A 23,025-nucleotide genomic window follows, 5' to 3' on the forward strand; every position below is an offset into this window, starting at 1 on the left:
TAGTTGTCAGTTTTTATGACATCCATATATTAGGCGTAGCTTGTCGTGTATGGCCAAACAGGACATTTTTATAAGGTAACAGGCGATATTGTCATACTGTAGGTATTAACATTTCAACTAACAAACATTTTGCAAATGAAGAAATTGAATGGAAAGATTTATTTATTTACTTGTGCTCACGGACGTCAAAAAAATATGGACGTAACCTAGTCTAATCACGAGTGAAGCATAGTTATGGCCGCCTATGTAGGATGTGTGCGTGTCATTGGCGCCGTTACTCAATGTACAATGTCAGCGGGTTGTAGTACCTAATTGCGTGTGTGAGTGTCGGTCACTTGTACAATAAACAAAATTGTCGTACTTTGCATGCTTCACTTCTTTATAGTGTATGCAACGTCCGTATTTTTTTACGTCCGTGCTTGTGCTCTTGAAAAATATTGCTTTACTTTAAGTAAATAAACATTTTGACTAAACGTTTTACATCAAACTCTTCATAAACGGAAAGTAATCATTAAATTTCTCTGAGTGCAGCCGGAAAAGTAAGCGAGCTGTTAATGACTGGCTAAAAATACTCTTTAACGTGTCAGATTCCAAACAAATAATAGTATTTTAAAAAGATAAAACTGACTTCATAATCGTACGTAATTTTGAATTAAAATTCCTTAGCTCATCTGCACCGATATTGATGAAACTTAGCAATGTCCCAAGTTGAATAATACATAGAATAACAAAAAAAAGCACTTAAATCGGACTTGTAGTTCCGGAGATATGCGAACACAAACATAAAAACATACGTATACACTTTTGGAATTTGGCACATTTGATCAGACGTTGACATAGACTAACTGCTAACATATAAAAATCTAGACAGTTTTGGAAATATTACATACATACGGGTCGAATTGATAATATCTTTTTTTAAGTCGGTTAAAAATAGTCAAAATCAGCAAATTCTTCTCAAAGCTATAACTAAGCTCCAAACATGTAACATGATCTTAATTTTCATCAGCATTTAAATATTAATTAAGAAACCTTACTATTAATTAGTTAAATCTAAATAATATTAAATTAGTCTCGTGCCTAGAATTCGTACAAGTGGCACATAATGCGCCATTTTCATAAAGCGATTGAAGACGGATGAAGGATGAAGTGGTTAAGTAATATTTTACAACATGAGCAATCATTCATTTTTTTTTCTTATAATTTAAAGGATCAATTCAGACCACAAAGCGACGCGGTGCAGTTCTTAATGTGTATTGAATTAGCAGATTTGCATGACGTCTCACGCAATAATTGCGTGAGACGTCATGCAAATCTGCTATTGAAATCTGTCAAATCCATACAAATTTAGAAATGCATTTACGCGTTGCGTTGCCGTCTGAATTGACCTTTAACAAACTTTGTGATTTACCTACTTCATCATCTAATTAATAATATATCTAACTATACAAAGAATCATTTTTGAGACTAGACATTTTTGAGCTATTGCATAACTTTTATCGCAGGGTTTGAACGCAGCGACCGAATCAAAAAATTCCGTAACAAAAAACCTAACACCTTATCTCGCTGTGCTGGTCGATACGGTGTTGCCGTGCATCGTTTAACGTCGTTTCAGTACGACATACTTCGGCAAGGTGTTGGTGTGCGTGCGACTAGACGTATACGAATTATAATTGCATGAGCTCTCTTACAGACGAACGGTACTTGTCGACGGCACGCGACGGCGGTAGTCGACGATAGCCGTCGACACTTGTGTCGTTCGTCTGTAAAAGCCTAAGTTGATAGAAAATGCTATGCAATAGCTTTATGGCGGCAATCCCCGAGCGCCACAAGTATTTTTTGATTTCAAATAATATTGCCGGTCCTAAAGTCTAACCTACTTATTTATGCAAAAAAGTTCAATTTTAAAATTCTTAGTTACCCACTTCATCCACTTACGTCTACAATTATAATTATTTCACCACCTACTCGTCGGGATTATAATTTTATGTTTTAAATGAAACATGACAGGAAAATGGAATTATAAATTGAAATATGAGAGATTTAGTTATTCAGTTTTATTTATTCAGAATGAGGTATAATATAATATAAACGATTGAGTCTATTATTATAGTAAAGATAAATAATGGCATTTAGTAAATATGTATGGCTTGGCTCAATTTCGATACTTCAGCCCTAGTAGACAAGTGGCAAACGATTATCGTGAACGCTAACAAATAACATTAGACGATTAAATGTAGTTTTTTTTTCTCTGGATAGTAAAGGCAACTTTTTTCTATGTGATTAATGAATGTGTATTCTGTAGCTATCTTCTAATAATATTAAATTGCTGTATTATCTAAATATTTATGATAATTTTGCATGCTTCAAAAAATGCGATTTGACATAAGTCATCCCTTTGCTAGGGAATACTAATGTCAAATCCCATACATTTTGTGGCGTTGACGGTTTCGTTTACGATAATCGCTTGCCGTTTGTCTAGGCCCTGATCAAAAATTAAATATTAGGTAGGGAAACGGCGAAGCCATACATTTACTAATATATAGAATTTCTTGGAGTTTGGGAGGAGGGTCGGAAGAGTTAAGCCGTGTAGTTTCAGAAGCTTGGCTCTACATGAGATCTGATATCTTTTTCACAGGGCAAACCTTATGTGGTCGCCTTGGCAGCATTTTACATAAAATGTTTTTTGTGAGATGTGTTTGTCTGTACGTCTATCTGCCTACTATTAATATTATTCTATACATCTAAAATTCTATATAATTCCTTTAGGTTAAGGTCTTATTAAAACTTCAGTCAGAGTAGACAGAATTATAAAGTATGCCCACGTAGAACTGATGTTGAAATTTTTAAATTTGACGTATTATGACGAAAATCGTAGCTAGGGTTGTTAAATTGTAACCTACTAATTTAAAACTATGACAAATTCGCTGGACGTGTTCCTCTTTGGTCGTATTGTTGTTTGTGTTTTGGCACATGCGATCAAAATTGTCAGAATCCAATTTTGAAATCTTTATTTTAAATATTTAAAAATAAATTATATCAGCCAGCGCGAGGCACATTCCGTTCATAATCCAAGTGAAACCCGACGAATTTGACAGATATTGAAACCTGTCAGTTTCTTTGCAGTCGAACTACTGGTAGTTATGTCTATTGTGCTTCAGTTGTCACTGCTTAGCTGAACTTAACTTTATGAAACTTTTAAGATACTCAAGAGACATGTAAAATTCTTTTAATTTTGTGATAAATTTATCAAGCACAAAGTATTACTTTGTGCTTGATAAATTTATCATTAATTTATATTTCCCTAAAATATTACACAAAGACACAACCTATTTCGGAAAGCCACGAGAACCTTAAACATAAAAATTCAATTACATTATTCATTTATTTTCATTCGCATACATTTTATTTCCATAAAAGCACGGTGGTTATTCAGAAATTCATTTTGGACTTCGAAACATACGAATAATAGTATGGAAGAGTAATTTTGTCAAAAAATGGTTCCACGATAATATCACACGATATGTTGATTCATAGGCAGATGTGAGGCCTACGTAATTTGATTGCGTTATATCAAACCCAGATCACAACTAACATCGAATTGACATAATTCGGCCAAATCACGTAGGTCCGTCAACGGCAAATCAATCTTTGATGGAACCTTTTGTGGAACTTCAAGGCGTACTAAAGTGACACAAAACGCGACACTTCACTTCCATAGAACTGACATTCTTCTTATTTAAAAATGGCCCCGTAGTGAGTTGCCAATGTCAAAGTGGTTGATGTGACTCTGCTCTAGGATGGGTTGGCTTTATGAACAAACAAGGTATGATTTGAGACGCGTACGGATGTTGAAAAATCTAAAACAAGCACAAACATTTAGGGTTAGTACTATACACCTCAATTTACAAAGGACAAAACAGATTTAAGATTGATAGGACGAGGAATGGTAGGGGGGAGGATACCATACAGGGAAGGTTGGTTCCTTGGACATGAGAAGAAAATGTGGTCTAGAGTGCCCTCATCTAGGCCGCATTCACATAAGGAGTGATCTCTCACCCTAATCTTGGCCAAGAAAACTGGCGTGCCACAGTGTCCCAGTCTCATTCGGCAAATTGTTGAGCACACCATTTTGGTTGCCTGTTTGAATTTAAAAACCATGGCTTAATAGGTATAGTGTTCTGAATTCCAAAATAGTGTTTCCCCTTAATTTCGCTAGTTTTGACCCAATCATTGTGCCATCTGTTGGTCATGTGGTGTTTGGCTAGTGTAATTAAATCCTGACAATAGACCATATACTGACTTGACACACCAGTACTTATTGCGTCCTTAGCATATGTGTCTACCGCCTCATTCCCAGTAATCCCACTATGCCCCGGTATCCAAGCTAGGACAACCTGAATACCTTTTATGTGACACTCAAAGAGCAGCTGTCTTATTTTCAAGACCAAAGGGAATTTGCATTTGGAGCGGAACTGATTGGAGTTGATGGCCTCCAGGGCACTTCTGGAATCCGAAAGTATAATGGATTTGTTGACATGGTGGGATTCAACAAATGAGAGAGCCACGAAAATAGCAAGAGTTTCCCCTGTAAACACAGAGGAATTTGGAGGTAATTTAAAATTTAGAATTACATTAACTTTCGGATTCCATACAGCCACACCAACGCAGCTGCCCTCCAAAAGCTTTGATGCGTCTGTGAAAATAAACAGCCAATCCTCAAAGTGTTGGTGAATAATGTGCTTGAATTGTGTGTTAGCCATGGTTGAGCCCTTGTCTATTGAAAAATTTAGAAGCACTTTTGGAGGGAGGGTAAGTGTATTATAGGGAGTAGTGAAAAGAGGATTAAGTCTACATTGGAATATAGGACAAGGAAGACGGGTAATGGTATGGTAGCTAGTCAAAAGGCAGGGAAGGTCTTTATGGCGCACTGGCGCCATAAAGACCTTCCCTGCCTTCAAGCTACTGAGCTTGAAGAGCTAACTAGCTGTGAAAGGGTGTGGAGTTTATGTAGGAGTGGGTGAGATGAATTCTGGAATAATTTAAACACAAATCTGTCAGACAGATATTGTCTTCTGATGTTAAGTGGGGGATCCCCACATTCAACTTGAAGTGCGTTAATAGGTGTGGACCTCATGGCCCCAAGAACAATCCTTAAAGATTTTGATTGAATTCTGTCCAGAACTTTCAATGGTAATTTATTGCAAGGCTCGAGAAGAAATGAACCATAATCTAGATGGCTTCGGACTAACGCATTGTACATCAGCTTCTGCGTGCAAGGATGTGAACCCCACCAAACACCAGAGAGTGAGCGGAGAATATTAATGTTTTTTTCGCATTTCTTCACCACATGATTTATATGATGTACCCCAGTAAGCCTCTAAAAGTAAAATTTTTGGGTGTCTAAATAGACACCCAAAAATTTTACTTTTTCCTTAACCGGGAAAACTTGGTGATTTGAATAGATGGTAATATTTGGTATTAATTTAGATCTGGTAAACACAACAACCGAACTTTTGGCAATAGAAATAGTGAGACCATGTCTGTCCATCCAATCATTAAGATACTGAATGGCAGCGTTAAGTCGAGCAGAGCATTCCGCGATGTCTTTTGAGGCAATGTAAATGGTTATATTATCAGCATACTGAACTATCTCGCAAAAACTATTTATACAGAGGTCAAGATCTAAGGTATAAATATTGTAAAGCGTTGGACTGAGGACATTACCTTGGGGAAGGCCTATATAAATCAATAAAGGAGGAAGGGAGGAGTTTTAGGAAGTTTTTTTTTTTTTTTTATGAAATAAGGGGGCAAACGAGCAAACGGATCACCTGATGGAAAGCAACTTCCGTCGCCCATGGACACTCGCAGCATCAGAAGAGCTGCAAGTGCGTTGCCGGCCTTTTAAGAGGGAATAGGGTAATAGGGGAGGGTAGGGAAGGGAAGGGAAAAGTTGAGGGTAGGGAAGGGAATGGGGTAGGGGTTAGGGGATTGGGCCTCCGGTAAACTCACTCACTCGGCGAAACACAGCGCAAGCGCTGTTTCACGCCGGTTTTCTGTGAGAACGTGGTATTTATCCGGTCGAGCGTACGTATAAAGTACGAGAGGAAAGGGAATTGCAGATATAGTTCGTCATCTTCTCTGAGACACTCAGCTGTCGCAATTTCTGCCCGAGTATTGGAAGACTGACGTTGTCGTATGCCGATGATACATCCAAAAACACCGCTACCACATGTTCTATTTTCAAAAAGGCTATGCGTATGTCAGTCACTAAGGTTCCTATACCGTCTGTTGTGCTATAGCCTTTTTGAAAACCAAACTGTGTTTTAGAAAAAACACCCCACCCCGGCTCTCCAAAAACCATTCCAAACGGTTTTTGATAAGGTGTTCCAGAATTTTTCCCAAAGTGGCCGAAAGTGCTATTGGTCTATAGCTAGACGGATCATTACCAGGCTTTCCCGGTTTAAGGATCGGTAGAATAATTTGGGACCGCCACTCATCCGGAGGAACTTCCGACTGATAGATGTCGTTAAGAACGTTCAGACACAGCTGTTGTGTGTCAGGTCCACTGTTGACCATAAGGGAGTATGTTATTCCATCTGCACCAGGAGCGGTATCCTTCAATGAACCTAAAACCAGACGGAATTCCTCCAGAGAGAACGGAAAGTCTAATCAATTTGAAGATGATCCCTGAGAAGTACTAACGCGAATTTCGTCAAAAGATGGAGCCGTCAAGGGAGCCAACTTTCGCGAAAACGCATCAATCCATTCAGAAGGATCATTGGACTGACGGTAATTGCTCGCCGACAGAGAACTACGAAATTTTTTAATGTTTTTCCAAATGATTGAGGGTTTAGATGTAGGCGAGAGACTTAGGCAAAATTGTCTCCAACCTTCTCTTTTTTTCCCGAAAATAATTTTGAAACCTCAGCCGAAATTTTTTTTGTAATTTATATAATTAGCCATGGTCATGGACCTAGCATAAAGTTTTTCAGCATCCTTACGACGCTTGCAAGCTGATGTACACTCGTCATCCCACCACGGGGGAGACAATCTACGATCTCCTGTTTGTTTAAGGGGAATCGTTTTTTCTGCTGCCTGAAGAAGGGTATTTTTTAAATTTTGATATTGAAAGTGAGGATCGTGATTTGTGTTTAAAGGGATGAGATTGGTTTCCGAATCTGTCGCTATTGCGTATTATGACCAATTTGCTTTATACTCGTACAGCTTAAATTTTTGTCGGGGTGGGATAGGGGTGAATGTCTGTCTAGTCGAGTAAGTTATTGTTACAAGGATAGGAAAATGATCACTACCATAGGAACTGGGAAGTACAGACCATGAACATAAAGAAGCAATAGACGGTGAGCACAACGAGAGATCCACCACAGCCCTTAGATTTTGCAAAGGCGAAACCCTACGGGTGGGAGATCCATCGTTTAGCACAACCAGATTATTGTCATCTAATATGTCCATGAATAGAGAGGAATTGGAATCATTAAAGTAGGAGCCTCAAGAAGGGAAATAGAGGAAATAATATTTGAAAATTCAGAAAGGATAGAAGGATTAGGAGTGGGAATATATACAGATATATACACAGTATTTACAATTCGGACAGCCACAATATTAAAACTACTGCTATGTACAGGGAGAGATAACAAAGAATATGTACACTTGCTGGAAACCAAAATGGCTACACCAGCCTTGCCATCTATTCTGTCATCCCGGAAACATGAGTAGCGAGCGAGGAACACGAAAACGTGAATCGGGCTTTAACCACGTTTCCTGGACGGTAATAATAGGTGGATTGTATCTATTAACAATATACAGGATTTCTTGTTTTTTGTTTTTAACGCTACGACAGTTCCACTGGACCATGGGGAACAGATCCATTATTATTATTATTATTGCTGAGAACTACGTTGAGAAGCTGAGTCAAGTTTGCACGAGTTTTGTCGGTAATCCGGAGTCACTGAACCGGGAGATTACTTGGCAAAGGGTACTAATAAGGGCATCAATAAAGTTATCGATAGGGGAGAGTTCAAATGCAGAAGGATAAGCACTACCATTAGGTAGTTGTGAAACAGGTTCCTCAATAATATTTCTGTGAGCCTGGTGATCATACCCAGGGGTCACAGGAATAATTGGTCGGCGGGGAATGAAGACGGTTTTTTATAGGATGTGGTAGCAGGGGATTTGGGTTGGGATCTTGAATTGACTGCAGAAATCACAGAGGGAGAAGTTTTAGCCGAATCAGCAAAAGAGCGTCTCACCGGACGGAAACGAGCCGAAGCTTCCAGGTACGAGACGCTTTCCTGTGACATGACCAACTTAATTTCCTTTTGACGTATGTGCTCTGGGCAAGATGGGTTGTTAGCCGCATGAGAGCCGGAACAAAACAAACACGTAAAAATGGAAACCACACAAGTTTCACCCTCGTGTGATTCACCACACTTAAATCACCTAGGCTGAGAACGGCATTGGGGTTTAATGTGACCAAAACGACAACATTTATTGCATTGGATGTTTGGTAGGACATATGCTTCAACTGGGAGGGATGTGTAATTAGCAATACACGCGGGAAGGGAGTTTTTGGCCAGAAAATGTCAGGACAACAGACCGGGTGGGAGTGTAAATAGGTTGATGCTGATCATTAAAAATCTTCCGGCTCAGTCTCCGGGCCTTCATAACATCGCCATAACCAGGTGGTATAGATAAATTTGTGACTAGCTCCTCCATGGACCATTCGACTGGAATGTCTCGCACTATGCCCATGCGGGAAACATTGTAGAATGGAAATCCCACAACATATCCAGCACTAACAAGCACAGACAGGTTTAAAAACTCATTAGCATGGACAGCTAGTGTAAACTCTACAGAGATGCGGTTTCGACCTACCTTTTTAATGCCGTCCATTTTAATGTTTTTAACCCTTTAACCGCCCAGCTTAAAATCAATTGTCGTGCCTCTAGCGCCAGCACCATAAATCGAAAAATTTATACCTACAACAAATAGTGATGTGCAATACTTATCTTTTTTGATGTCGATAATTCATTTCTTAATTTATAATTTATATAAAGTATAAACTGATATCTAATATTTGTAAGTAAATATACAACGCTGGCAAAAACATTAGATAAAAACAGCTTGAATAGGGAAGTGACATAATTCGCGATATTTGTTATTACATTTCAAACAATATTAATTTCATAGTTTTCACGGATTAAATAATTGAGTTGTTTAAATAAATAACCTACTACAAATATAGATTTTCAATAGTAGATCGATATCCCATCCCCTTTACACGCATACAATTTCATCTTTAAGTCGTAGCAGACAGACAGATAGGAAAGCGCTACTTTGTAATTTATTGTAATTTTATTTCTAATTTAAGTATCCACTACAATCACATTTATCGATAGCATCATCATAAGCACAACACTAGTGGAAATTTCTAGAGGGCGGCACTCGCTTATGACGTCAGAAGCGGTCGTCTTTTTCCGACCGTGGCGCAGAATTTGTTGACAACATTCGTTTCTAAACATGCAGGCTAGGGATGGGTATCGTCAATTCAATCACTGAAATTTTTATACTATATTTATTATAAATTAAGTAAAACAAACACGTTTATTTGTTCAGTAACCATTGCTTTATTTGTTTTATAATAAATTAGATAGTAAAAACATAAATGTTTTAATTTATGTGGATTTTTGCATCAGGAAATCATTGCTTATGACCCGTCCCTACTGTCGGATTTTTCCGACTCAGGCGTTGGACATCAATACACTTTTCTAAGAATATTTTCGGTAATTTATTTAACTTTAGACATTATTTTTAGGTCTTCTAATTAATAAACTAAAGTGTAATCAATTGTAAATGATTACTTCGTTAACTATTTACCAAGTATAAACATTATTTTAATATAATACAGTGCTATCAAACAAAAAAGGCAGATTAACCGAGTAGTGGTACTGATCGTAAATATCCGACCTTGGCGAAATGGGCACGAAAATATTTGTCGGATTATTCCGACCTTGGCGGCTAAAGGGTTAAGCGATTCAACATGAATTCTTCGATGTAACATCATTTACATAATGCTTTTTAGGAAACTTAAGATGGGACCCGGTCTCAAGACGCGGTTCGGCTCTGTGATTTGTCCAAATTTTGACAGCCAACCAATCATAGAGCCTGAACCGTGTCTTGAGACCGAGATGCATCTTGAGTACTATTTATACCGGCCTTAGAAAGGACTTTTTGACGCGATTATTCCAATCTTATCGTCACTATAGTATAAACGCACTAAGAGAGTAAATACTGAGATTGAGTTTTTATTACTAAAACTAATGAGTCATTCAAGTGATACGTGCTACAGAAAAATTAAAAAAATGTTTTTTTTTTCATTTAAAAAATTCTTAAGCAGTATTTTGCACATTTTGGGATGGGTAACATCCTGTTATGTTAAACTAGCGTCGTGAGATTCATGACACATTACCTGATCGAAAATAAGTAAGATGTAGGAAGAGTAGACAGCTGCAGCAGCGTAGGATATCCCCCTTTCTTTCTGCTACGTGACGAAAATCAATGCCTGCCATGCTGCTACGTTTTCAAACCCTTCTATTTATAAATACTTTAGAAAGCTTTTTATATCCTCCAAGTTATTATTTTACTACAATTGCTTATGCCAGGCTACATAAATTGCCAGCTACAACTTACAAGTTACGAAATCCAAACGCTCAATAATTTAAACACACAATTCCAAACTCGCGACAAACTTCACCGCAGTACCGCAGCTCGATAACTTGCTGCAACTTCACTGTGGGAACCCAGAAGCCGAAACCATTAATAAGTGAAGTGGGTTTACATCGAAATATAATAATATAGAAAGGCAAAGGCGGGACCGCACTGAGGCGACACGACGCGACATTTCACTACCATAGAACTGTCTTTTGTGAAACGTCAGATTCACGTTTGTAAAATGTCAGTTCTGCGAAATCGACTCTGCTTTTCCGGTCGAGTGTGTAAACAAGTGTTTTTTCTTATTTTGGTTTTTCACTTTGTTTAATTCCGATCATTGTTATTTTTCGATTATTGTTGTTGAAGTTTCTATTTTCGGTTTTGGGTGTGTAAAATTATTGTGTTTGTCCTAGTGTAAGTGTTATTTTAAATAGTTTTGTAGTTAATAGTTATGTCCTAGTATAGCGTCATGGACGCTGAGCCGCCCGATCCGGTAGGTGGAGGTAAGGATACTCAGGCATGCCAACAAGTCGAAGAAATGGACTGTAACAATGTTACAGCGACAAGGAAGCGTGCAAATCCTGATGGCAACAATTTAAGTGCAAAAAAATTATCTAACAATGCACATTCCGTTCCATCCATTCAAATGAGTTACGTCTGCCCTGAATTTGAAAACAAAAAAGTGTACGGCGTTGATGATGTTGCACCTTTTATAGTACATGTTTCTAAGGCTGAGGCTGATAATGATGGATCAACGCTACGACCCATGGAATTTGGGCAATTTTCATTCAAAAATAATATTTAAAGACGTGAATATCTTACAAAGCCAAAGGAAGTAATGTGCTGAACTTAAAAGTGGGACGTGTCCGTAGTTATGTTGATATATGGTCACCATACTTTACGAAATGTCATTTTCAACTTGCGCGATATATTTCTAAGTTCTTTCACATTTAGGTTACAAATAAAAATATATTTACATCCATACTTACTACTAATATTATAAATATGTGGGATGTGCGTGTGGTGGCCAAAGGAAGATCTTCCGACCGAGCGAGGTGTTATGCTCGGTCAGGCCGGAGCCCACGTGATACATCTCAGCTGTCGTATATATACTGACGCGCTCAGAAAACTTCGATAGCGCGATGCAGAAATGTTAGGCGAATTGTGGGTACCGCCACATCACTCCCCCCCGAAGGCCGGAGGTCGAATCTTGAAGTCTTGTCGCTTGAGTCGCCAATGCCAGTGAGTTCCAGTGAGTCGGAACTGTTGCAGTGAGTCCCAGTGAGTCGGAACTGTAAGCTGCTGCACGGGATCCAGTAGGTCGGATAAGCTGCCGTGCGGGGCCGATGCTACGTGCTGACCAGGAGAGATGTGCTCTGCTTGCTGACCGGTCGGTGTAGTGAGAAAGCCCGATGATGCCGATGCGGAGTCGCCCAGGCCGCGGTACATTGCGGCTAGTGGACGATGTACCCGATGAGGCGATGCTGGCTGGCGCGGTGCGGAGGGGCGGGGAGTGATGATGATGAAGGAGGCGTGTTCTGTCGAGGGTCACCAATGTGGGATGTGCGTGTGGTGGCCAAAGGAAGATCTTCCGACCGAGCGAGGTGTTATGCTCGGTCAGGCCGAAGCCCACGTGATACATCTCAGCTGTCGTATATATACTGACGCGCTCAGAAAACTTCGATAGCGCGATGCAGAAATGTTAGGCGAATTGTGGGTACCGCCACAAATATAAAAAGTATCTATCTGTCTGTCTGTCTGTCCTCTGCACGCTCAAACCGCTGAACCAATTTTACTAAAATTTGCTATGGAATGCTCCCGCACTTTGCGTGCACTTTGAGTCCCGGCACGAAATATAGGAAATTTTTTATTCCGGAAAAATGTACGGTTTAACATTTTCCGGGATGTTAGGATGATAATATGGAGATCCATAATATCAAATTTTAGCAAAATTGGTTCAGCGGCTTGGCCGTGAAGCGGTAACAGACAGAGAGACATAAATATAATAAATAAAATTTGTTTTATTTCTGAATAAATCTGAATCAAATTTTTTCAGAACGTTGAACTACATGTTGCCTACCACCGGTTCGGGAACTACCCCGCCGAGAAGAACCGGCGTAAGAAACTCGCACGGGGCCACTTTTTAGTAAAAAAAGTGGAAAATTTGTCTTTAAAAAAAATTACAATGTAAACATAGATATTAGCATGATATTAGTATAGCCTATGGGCTATTATCGATCTTGGCTATTCAACATTAAAACCTTTTAAGGGTTTAAGGTGGTAAAACATACCCATCTCTCTATCACCTTCAAGGGACACATATTATATTGACAAAAGAAATGAATTTCTCGCTCATAAAGAAAAGTCGCTTTCGATAAAATCTACACATCGCTTCGAACCATCGAAATACCATGACTATGGAAGAGTAACAGAATTATAAAATTGTTCCATATATACGTATCAAAGCACACTTTTAGTTAGTTGTGACATTCGAATCCATTGAGCAATTTTCGTAGCTTAGCTACGTTTTTAGGATTTCATAGTACCAACAAGGAACCCTAATAATTTCGCTTTGTCCGTCCATCTACCCTGACAACTTAGACAATCTATATGAATAAAAGTGTTTTTTTTTATTAGTCTCACATAAGCTGAACGACAGAACCGATTTGTTTTTTTGGACAGAAATTTTGGATAGCTATAGATTGAATATAGACATGGCACTTTATAGAAAAGAAAAAAGAAGATAGGACAAATACATTTTTATGTAACCGTAATTCAAGCCATATTGGAGCGGTCAAATGTCATAGTTATCGTTCTGTACTATTGTATTTCGATGCTTCAAACGGAAGATAAAATAGTTATAACCTTTCTTCCGTGCCACACCCTCATAACAATTTTATAGGTGGTTTACCACCCTTTTATGGCAAGTATATGTACATACTAAGCCACGAAAAAAGTCACACATTTGATGACTGTCACAATTTTGCAGCTGAAATAAGACCTTTATGCAGCTTGCCCTTAAAATACCCACTTAATAAAACAATATTACTATTGCTCACAAAACACTATACCAAACTACAGCGCAGCTCCTAATTCCAAAGGAATATATAATTTCCTTTGTTCAAATTAAGTTAAAGGAGGTTGGCAAGTCGCCATACATTAAGTACCAAAAACACAGTTGTAACGACGAAATCCTTGTATTACTATATTTCGTGCAGCGTCAAAACTGTCAAAAGACAGTTTTGCTGGTTTTGCTCATCTATGTTGCTGTCGCCCCCTGTCTCAATAAAGTCACCAAGTCCGTACAATATGTCACAGTGACAAAACGCTTGGCCATTTTATGGACCATTACGCTGAAATTCCTAAGATTTTTACAGCAACCTCCCTCAGTTTGTTATGATTAAATCAAGACTGATATTTGAGAATTTGAAAAATAATATTTTCAGTTAAACTGTGTTATTTCTTAATCATGAAATGATCATCGTATTTTCGTAAATATTTTTGTACACCGGAAGTGCCTATGGAAGTAAAAAAGTACGTGTAGCACTCGGGGACTGCCGCGATAAAGCTATTGCATAGCATTTTTTATCAATTTGTGTAATTATAATTCGCATACGTCTAGTTGCACGCACACAAACACCGCGCTGAAGTCTGGCAAATCTGGTAAGGTTTTTTTTCGGTACGAAATTTCTTGATTCGAATACTGTACTAAGTAAATAGCGGGCAGGGCATACATAATATTGACCGTGTGGTAGAGAGGGATCTCTATCGTTTCGTCTTATGAATTTAAGATCAGATCACGTGTCCTGGCGCTTTAGTTTACAAATTTTTCCCCATCCTAAAAAAGTTTCAGTATATAAAGCATTCTACCTCATATCTGTGCTAATTATCTGATTTTCAGGTAAGTATTGTTATGGATTCAAAGACGAATAGTCTTGTTTCTCTCAGACTTTCTCTCTGATCTATAAAATTCTCGTGTCACAGTTTTTGTGCGCTAACTCCTCCAAAACGGCTCAACCGATTTTAATGATTTTTTTTTAACATTAATTAGGCCTGGGAATAGGTTTTTATCTACTTTTTATATTGATACTAGAAATAATTTATATGGCAAAACAACGTTTACCGGGTCAGCTAGTATCTCTATAATAATTGTGACAGTTGAACGTGATAAAGTGTAGTGTGATTGTGTGTGTGAATGTGTAAATAATATATACTAGGATAAAATTGTTCGGCGTGCATCCGCTGTCTGATTGCCATAACACAAGTTTTTACTTAGCATGGGATTAGATGACGTGACGCTACCTAGCTTTTGTATATTATTGTATGCTACCTACTATTGTATAATATTATTGTATGCTTAAGAGGATTCCACACCGCCCTTTTTTCCATGCAAATGTTGTCCCCTGTTTCCTCCCTGGATAATGCTAGTAGAGTTATAATTTTTTTCCTGAATATCTACGGCCACTAATACGATGTCCCTATGTTTTCTTTTTTTTCATAATTTAATTATTAAATAAGATATGAACGTTCAAAAACCTAAAAAAATGGCCAGATTTTCCGCTGTGTTCAAACGTCCAGAAAACAGATTTGGCTAGATTATACAAAAAAAACAAAACATAGGAACACAGCTCAAGCCTTTTTTTAATCTTTAATGAAAAAAGTACTTAAATCGGTTAAGTTTTGGAGAAGGAATCAGGGGACAACGAATCGTTGATTTTCTGGATTTTCTGCAGTTGTCTCTATCGCGTTCTGCGGTATAGGCTTGAGGTAAGGGAGACAGCTATAGATATTACACGTACTTTTTTTTCATTTCTCTAGCCCCTGGTGTATCCTCTTAAATAATTTGAATTTGAGCTAGACAGTTAATCAAAGATTTCACTAATTACGACCTAGTACAAGCAGGTATAACAATAGCTTGCGAGAGTACTAAATTCAAGTTTACTACAAGCAAGTTGAGTGTGTACTGTGTACCAAATTCAAGTTTGGTACGAGTATTCTTGGCCTTTGATATGTCACAAAGCGAGTATGTAACAGTATCGTGTTTAGAGTCCCTAAAGTAAATGTATCACCTGATGGTGAGTAACATCTGCAATATATAGTCCATGCAATCCACGAAGACGCGCTCCACTACTCCCCTAATCGTTTATAGTATATGTGTGCAAGCTTTCGCCAATGTTTGAGTGTTATCAGTACACACTAATTACCTATGAGTGCACGCGCACACTACAATAAATAGACCAATAAGAAAAAGCGTCACGGTCAAAGTAAAGATGCTCATCCAAAAATTGGTGGGGCGCGTCTTTCTGGATTGCACGGACTATAAGAGAAGTGACTTATGCGCGTTTTTTAATCTTCTGGTTAATTATATACTACAGTCTGCCAAAAAAGAGTAGATGCTGAACTAATTTTTCTAATCCTAATGGTGGTTTTTTCACCTCGTATTTTCACTCACAATATTATTTATTATTGCACATTTTATATCTGGTTTAAAAGTTTTTCAATATTTTATGTAATTTTATATTTGTGTTCGGCGTCTACTCTTTTTGGACATACTATAGTGTCATGTTGTGTATACGTAAAGGAGTAAATAAATCGCCTGATTGTAACATATGTACTGTAATATAAATTAGGCTGATACTATTCTAATTTCACCGAATAGAAAATATGGTCCAGTGGCATAGAACGCAGCTCACGATTTGTAGGTCGTGAGTTCGATTGCCACTTCTCGACTGTATAGTTATAGTTCTAGATACAGTCTAGTGATAGACAGATACTTTTACCCTATGGATAAGGAACTCTAAAATTAGGACTTATCCCACTTTCTCTAAAATCATGGTCACCCTACTCACAGGACCGGGGACTTATCCCACTTTCTCTCTGTAATCATGGTCACCGTACTTAGCAGGACGATGTTCATGATTATTGTATGGACACATTTCATACCCGCCTTTAAATATTTAATTTTGCAATTTTTACAAACACCAAAACTGACACAATAAAATTTATTTTATGTTTTTTTTGGGTTCCGTATAAAGAATTGTATACTGGGTATGTTAGTAGTTTTATAGGAGTGAAAAATAGTTATATTTCAATGAATTTTTAAAATTTCATACAAAATTATTGCTGTTTCAGATTCTTAGTGCTTTGCTCAATTTTAAGTAGAAATTAACCAACAATGTGCGTTTTCCATGGGATTTGTGAGTTGTCCCATGGAAAACACACAATTCAAACTTAATTTAACACCTCGATCGTGGGTATCGCCGACACAATAGATTTTCAATTATATTATATACAACACTGCCTCTTTTAAACTATAGCCCATTCCAATAATCCATCACCCCATCTGCTAAGCCCATTGTGACCCCATTCACCCCATTCCCGCAACAACGGAATGAACTCACAAATTACAGCAAAAACCGATACAGCCCTGCGAGATTGAAAAGGGCTCACTTGATAAATGCCTATAAGGCCGTTTGTTTACTGCTGCTATCGGGACGTCAACGGCAAAAATTCAAATAAAATTCCACCTTATGACCTAGGCTATAAGTTTCATTTCGCTGTACGCCTCTACAAAGCAGCGGCGGCAAGGGTCGCTTGGCTGATGTCGGTAGAAAATGAAACCTATAGACTAGGTCATACAGTAAAGTGTCTAAACACACCATGGCGAAGTTACCCAGCCAAAGTTCAACATGATTACGTCCGAATGTCAAACGCATGTAATATGACGCGACGGAATTTCGGCATGGTGTGTCATCGGTAATTTAAAATACATTGTAGGCGTAATCATGCCGAACTTCGGCCGCGTTTTTTCGGCCTAGTGTGTTTAGATACTTAGGCTCAGTTTATTCCGCTGCGGAATGGAACGGAAACGTCTTTTTGCAAAGAACTGTACATAGCACAATGAACTTTATATCAACAGTATAAGGCACAAATTAAATACCGCAGAATTATCCGGTGCCAATTTCTTTCCATAATATGGCGATATTGACGCTTCCATACCGTTCCATTCCGCGGCAGTATAAATTGAGCCTTATTTAAATTGTTGTCCGTGACGACGGCAGTGGACAAATGCTCGGTCAGGCCGAAGCCCACGTGATACATCTCAGCTGTCGTATATATAGCGACGCGCTCAGAAAACTTCGATAGCGCGATGCAGGAATGTTAGGCGAATTGTGGGTACCGCCACACCCTTACAGTTACAGCTGGTATTGTTAAGTGGGATATACATTGAAGGGTTTTATGAGAAAATAATGGCAAGTTTTATGGACTTCAATTCTACTTTTTAAGGCCTTAAAATACAAGTAGGCCGATCGAATCGATGCTTATGGCTAAGGCTCTATATATATATTATATATGCGTCCGCTCGAACGCGCGGCTTGGCCGCTAGATTATGAAATCACAAGTATGTAAGTGACAGCGCGACCACACCGTTAAGTTACATACTACCGCTTGTTATCTCGCGATGTAGCGGCCAAACCGCTCGTTCGCACGGACGTATATAAATCCAGTCTTAGCTGCGTTTCCACCAGAGATGTGTTGCGAGTGTTTTTAAAAGCCAATAGCATCGCCGCGCTGAGCGATGTCACGGCAAGCTCACGTCAATGAAGCGATTCTATTGGTTCTCAAAAACACATTCCTCGCAACATATCTCTGCTGGAAACGCAGCCTTATGCTACCATAGGGGCCGTGTAGGTAATAAGTGCGGCTGCACTTGTCTAGTAAACTATCAATTTTAAGTTCGGAATTTGCAACACCAGTTTTGTAAAAGCTTTCTCACAGATATTTCTGAGCTCAATCATTAACAAATCTACAAAAAGTCTTTAAACAATAATTAAATCCGCTAAAGTTCGTTGGACGTAACGAATACTACTCGAATTTACAAGGTAAGCAATATCGAGAAATATGTATAGGCAAAAAATATTGTCCTTTTGTGGAAGCCAACCATAATAGTGTCCTGTTTTTAACCTTTGGGTACGCAACCCTAAAAATATAATGTTCATAAAAATAGTCAATTTCTCGCCAATAGCACGCGAGTGTATAGCCGACTTAACAACACGTTCAACGCCTAAGGACGTAAAATAAAATTTTACGACATTGAGAACTTTAGGGTCAACTTTGTTATGATTACTATTGCTTAAATATTATTATTTATTCACTAATAATATCATAAATGCGAAAGTGTGTCTGTCTGTCTGTTGCCTTTTCGCGCTCAAACCACTGTACTAACTTTGCTGAAAGTCTCCATACTTTGAGTCCCGTCAAATTACATAAGATTTTTATTCTCGAAAATGCACGGTTCCTGCTCAATAAAAAAAATTGGCGCAACGAAGTTGCGGGCTTTTTATTACTAGCTGACCCGGCAAGCGTTGTTATGCCTTCAGATCGAGCGAGGAATTATCATTTTAAATTGTTGGTTTATGACTTCTGACCACACCTTTTAGAACCTCCAATACTAAAATATTGAAAGCGCAATTTAGGATTATGCACTGTTTGGTTTTCTCTTCTGCCATCATTTGCGAAGTGCAAATCATTGTTTTTGGAACGTAGTTCCTTATCGCGCGTTGCGACTTGCGGGGGCTAGACCGAAAAAGTTGTAACGACACTTTTTAATTAGTACCTCCATGGTAGGGGCAGAGGGCGTTGATAATTTTTTTTTTTAAATATTGAATCTTAAATACTGTAAAACAAATAATACACGGCCAGTATGTCATCATTTGACTTAATTAATCTGAGACTGTCGCAGGAATTATGTGTAAAAAATAATAAAATCAATTTTTTGACAATAGAATATCTTTTTTAATATAGAAAAATAAGTCGGGTTTTCCTTCCTGACGCTATAACTTCAGAACGCACGAACCGATTTCCACGGTTTTGCATTCGTTGCAAAGGTCTCGGGCTCCGTGAGGTTTATAAAAAAAAATCAGAAAAAACTTCAAGAGAAAAGTAGGAAAACTGGGAAAACAGGCAAAACAATGTTTGCCAGGACAGCTAGTCACTGATAGAAAAGCGTTGGAAACTTAAAATTTAATTTTTTATTTGAAGTCGAATTTCGACCATTGGGCGATCTCTAGTATTGAGAAATAGACTCCTATATTTTATAACTTTGTTCCAGCTGGGTGTGTCCCTTGACACCTCTTAAGTTTTTTTAATATTTTAGCTACTCTCAAAATTAACTCTCGCTCTTACATATAATAAGTACCACACTGTGTACTTAATTATAATTACATCAGTCTTATCTTTGTCTATCAAGGCACTTTCTAACGCATTAGACATCGACAAAACATTCCATAAAGTATAAAAAGCGTTGATCTTTTTATTATCAAGGGGTTTAAAGCATAACCTCTTTATTACACCACCCCTTTTCTTCAAGTGCACTTAGCACAAAACGTTTTTGTATCTTGAGAGCAGTAAAGCGGAATTATGTTTGTTTTATTTTCGAGAAGAAAACATTTTTAACTTCCATTTCAAGGGCGAACAACAATAAACCATTATTGTGCTTAAATATGTATTGTACCTGGCAATGTTATTCTACTGTAGACTTATACAGATCTGTTATATCCATACTGTTTTCCGGCTTAAATCTCTTCCGAACAATTTTCAAATTCAAAATTGCACACATTGACAAATTTGACAGGTAAGTGGAACAAAAGATACGAAAAACCATTTACATAAAAGAGACAGTTCTATTTTTAAACGTCGAATCGTATCGCTGTCTCTTTCTTCGCCTGAGCTATGACGAAAATTCGATTTTTTCCAGCTTGTTCGAAAAAATTATTGAAAATGTAAATAATCGAGGTATTTATTGCAATCAAGACATGTGGTAAGAGATTCCATGTGTTTTATAATTGGTACATTTTCGAAATGTGCACGACGTCATTTTCAATTTATTTAGGTAAGACAAGACACGGCACGTTCGTGACTGCGCTCGATGCAGACCAAAGAGAATATAATCACTACGTTATGCAGACTAAACAACAGACGGCCCAATTGGGCCGTATTTGAATCTTCACAACGCGCGCGGTAGTAACATATCTGCTTTGACTATTTCATCATTGGTACCTGGTATAATACTCCAAGGTTCAGAGTGATTCTCTAATATAAAATACTAGACGATGCCCGCAACTCCGTTGCTGGAAAATTTCCAAAGGATATAAAGTATCCTATGTTCTTTCAGGGGATTTTTGGGGTTAGTCGCCCTCTTAAATGCAGTTTTATGTCTCGATTTGCATTCTGCCGTTTGGTCTTTCCATTCGTGTTTACCTGGCTGTACATTTCGTCTTTAGTATAATAATAATAACTCCCACACCGGTTTCGGTGACGGTGGCCGGTTTCATTGAAACCAGGCCAGTTACGCAGCAGTAATTTTATGGTGCCCAAGTGTGTGCGCAATACACAAGAACACCCTAGTCTATTCCCAGGTAGCACAAATGCTATGTAAGATTTGGCTTATATCGTTTTTGGTCATATTGCAGTGATGTAGCGGTGATTTACATTAGAAAGAGCCAAATAGCGCCATATTACATAGCCAACTATATTTTTTCATTAAAAGCTGTGTAAAATTACGCTGTAAACGTCTATATAGCGTTTTTACACAGCTGTCATATGGAAGCTCCCAATACAATAATTTCTAGCCAAGTAAGTTCCATCTATACAGCTTTTCGCCAATTAGAAGTTATTAATATAGCCTAGTAGCTATTAATATTTGCTGACCGCCATATAATTCACCTTTCATGGCTGTTTTTCTTATGAATGATGAGTAATTTGCTTCAAAGCAAATTACTCAGCATTCATAAGAAAAACAGTCATGAAAGGTGAATTATATAGCATTCATAAGAAATATTTCTTATGAATGCTGAGTAATTTGTTTCAAAGCAAATTATTCAGCATTCATAAGAAAAACAGTCATGAAAGGTGAATTATATGCTAGTGTAGAGACCTTTAATTGGTTTTGATGGAGTGCAATCAGTCAAAATTTTTACTAATTTTATGAATTATCGATTTTAACGTTTAATTTCGGTTACGCCTAATAATAAGTTATTTTTAACAGTGGTTTTTGTTAACCGAATAGGTATTTAGACTTTTAGGAAACTTAATTTCAGCTTTCAGTGACAAATAAAAAATAATTTATTTTAAAAATATGTTTTAATTATTAATACAATTTATGAAACCATCGAAAATTAGAAGCGCATTAAAAATTTACTTACAATTCATAGATACATTAACAGTAAAACTTAAGTCGCATATAAAATTAGGCTCATATTATGGCGAGTAACAATTTTCATAAAATATATGTAATACGTCAATGTTTTAATTCTGTAGTCGCCATATTATATTTATGGTCGTGTGATATTTCAGATTTTTATTATCTATGTTTTTTGGTAACGTGAAAGCGACCTAAATGACAAAAACTTCTTAGCAAAGCTACTTACATCGTTTCTATATAGTAATAATTTGCTATATAGCAAATTATTACTATATATACACTTTGGGCACACTTTATATAAAGTGTGCCCAATTTGGTCATATAGAGCTTGAGTAGAAGCAATTTGGTCATATAGAGCTTGAGCAGGACCGACTTTTTACATGCCCATCCGACGCATGGATCATCTCACTTGTCAGACAATCAGGTGATCAGCCTGCATTGTCCTAACCAAACTTGGAAATAACATGTTTCCAACGCGGGAATCGAACCCACGACCTCCGAGTCAAGAGCCATGCTCCGAACCACTGGACCACGGAGTTTTTTTTTTTATGTATATAATATTAGTGTAATATTATCATACTTAGTACTTAGTATATTTAGTATAATAATATCATACTTGAAGAAAAAACTTCTAACTTCTTCTTACTAAAAGAATCCGTACTAATATTATAAATGCGAAAGTGTGTCTGTCTGTCTGTTACCTCTTCACGCCCAAGCCGCTGAACCGATTTTGCTGAGGTATGGAGATTCTTTGAGCCCCGAGAGAGGACATAGAATAGTTTTATCCCGGAAAAAATGAAAGGTTTCCGCGTTAAACGAATTTTGACGCAAACGGAGTTGCGGGTATGATCTATAAAAGTATAAAATTTGGCACATTATATAGCTTACGGAGAGGAAAAATAAGCTAATGTTTTAACGTCAGCTTTTATATTTGTGGGAAGGATAAAAAGCTTTGTTATTTCAAGGATAATCCTTATAATAAATCCTCAGACTAATCTTTAATTTCCTAAATATAATCTCAAGGATAAGAATATAAGCAGATCATTGCTGTCTGAAATTCGCGTCGTTTGTTTTAAATTACAGCTTTATTT

General features: G+C 37.7%; 1 protein-coding gene and 1 long non-coding RNA gene across 2 annotated transcripts in view; both read right to left on the reverse strand.

Annotated features, from left to right (window-relative positions):
* Nucleotides 1-23,025, reverse strand: part of LOC121738254 (sperm surface protein Sp17) — a 135,250-nt gene that overhangs the window by 1,716 nt on the left and 110,509 nt on the right. The gene's annotated exons all lie outside the window — the stretch shown is intronic.
* On the reverse strand, nt 3,739-22,527 carry LOC121738109. Its single transcript, XR_006037235.1, has 3 exons — nt 22,515-22,527; nt 4,159-4,163; nt 3,739-3,891 (listed from the first exon to the last, which is right to left on the reverse strand). It is a non-coding gene; the product is annotated as an uncharacterized LOC121738109 (long non-coding RNA).

The sequence above is a fragment of the Aricia agestis genome, chromosome 22 (genome assembly GCF_905147365.1).
Source record: "Aricia agestis chromosome 22, ilAriAges1.1, whole genome shotgun sequence".
Classification (NCBI taxonomy): Eukaryota; Metazoa; Arthropoda; class Insecta; order Lepidoptera; family Lycaenidae; genus Aricia; species Aricia agestis.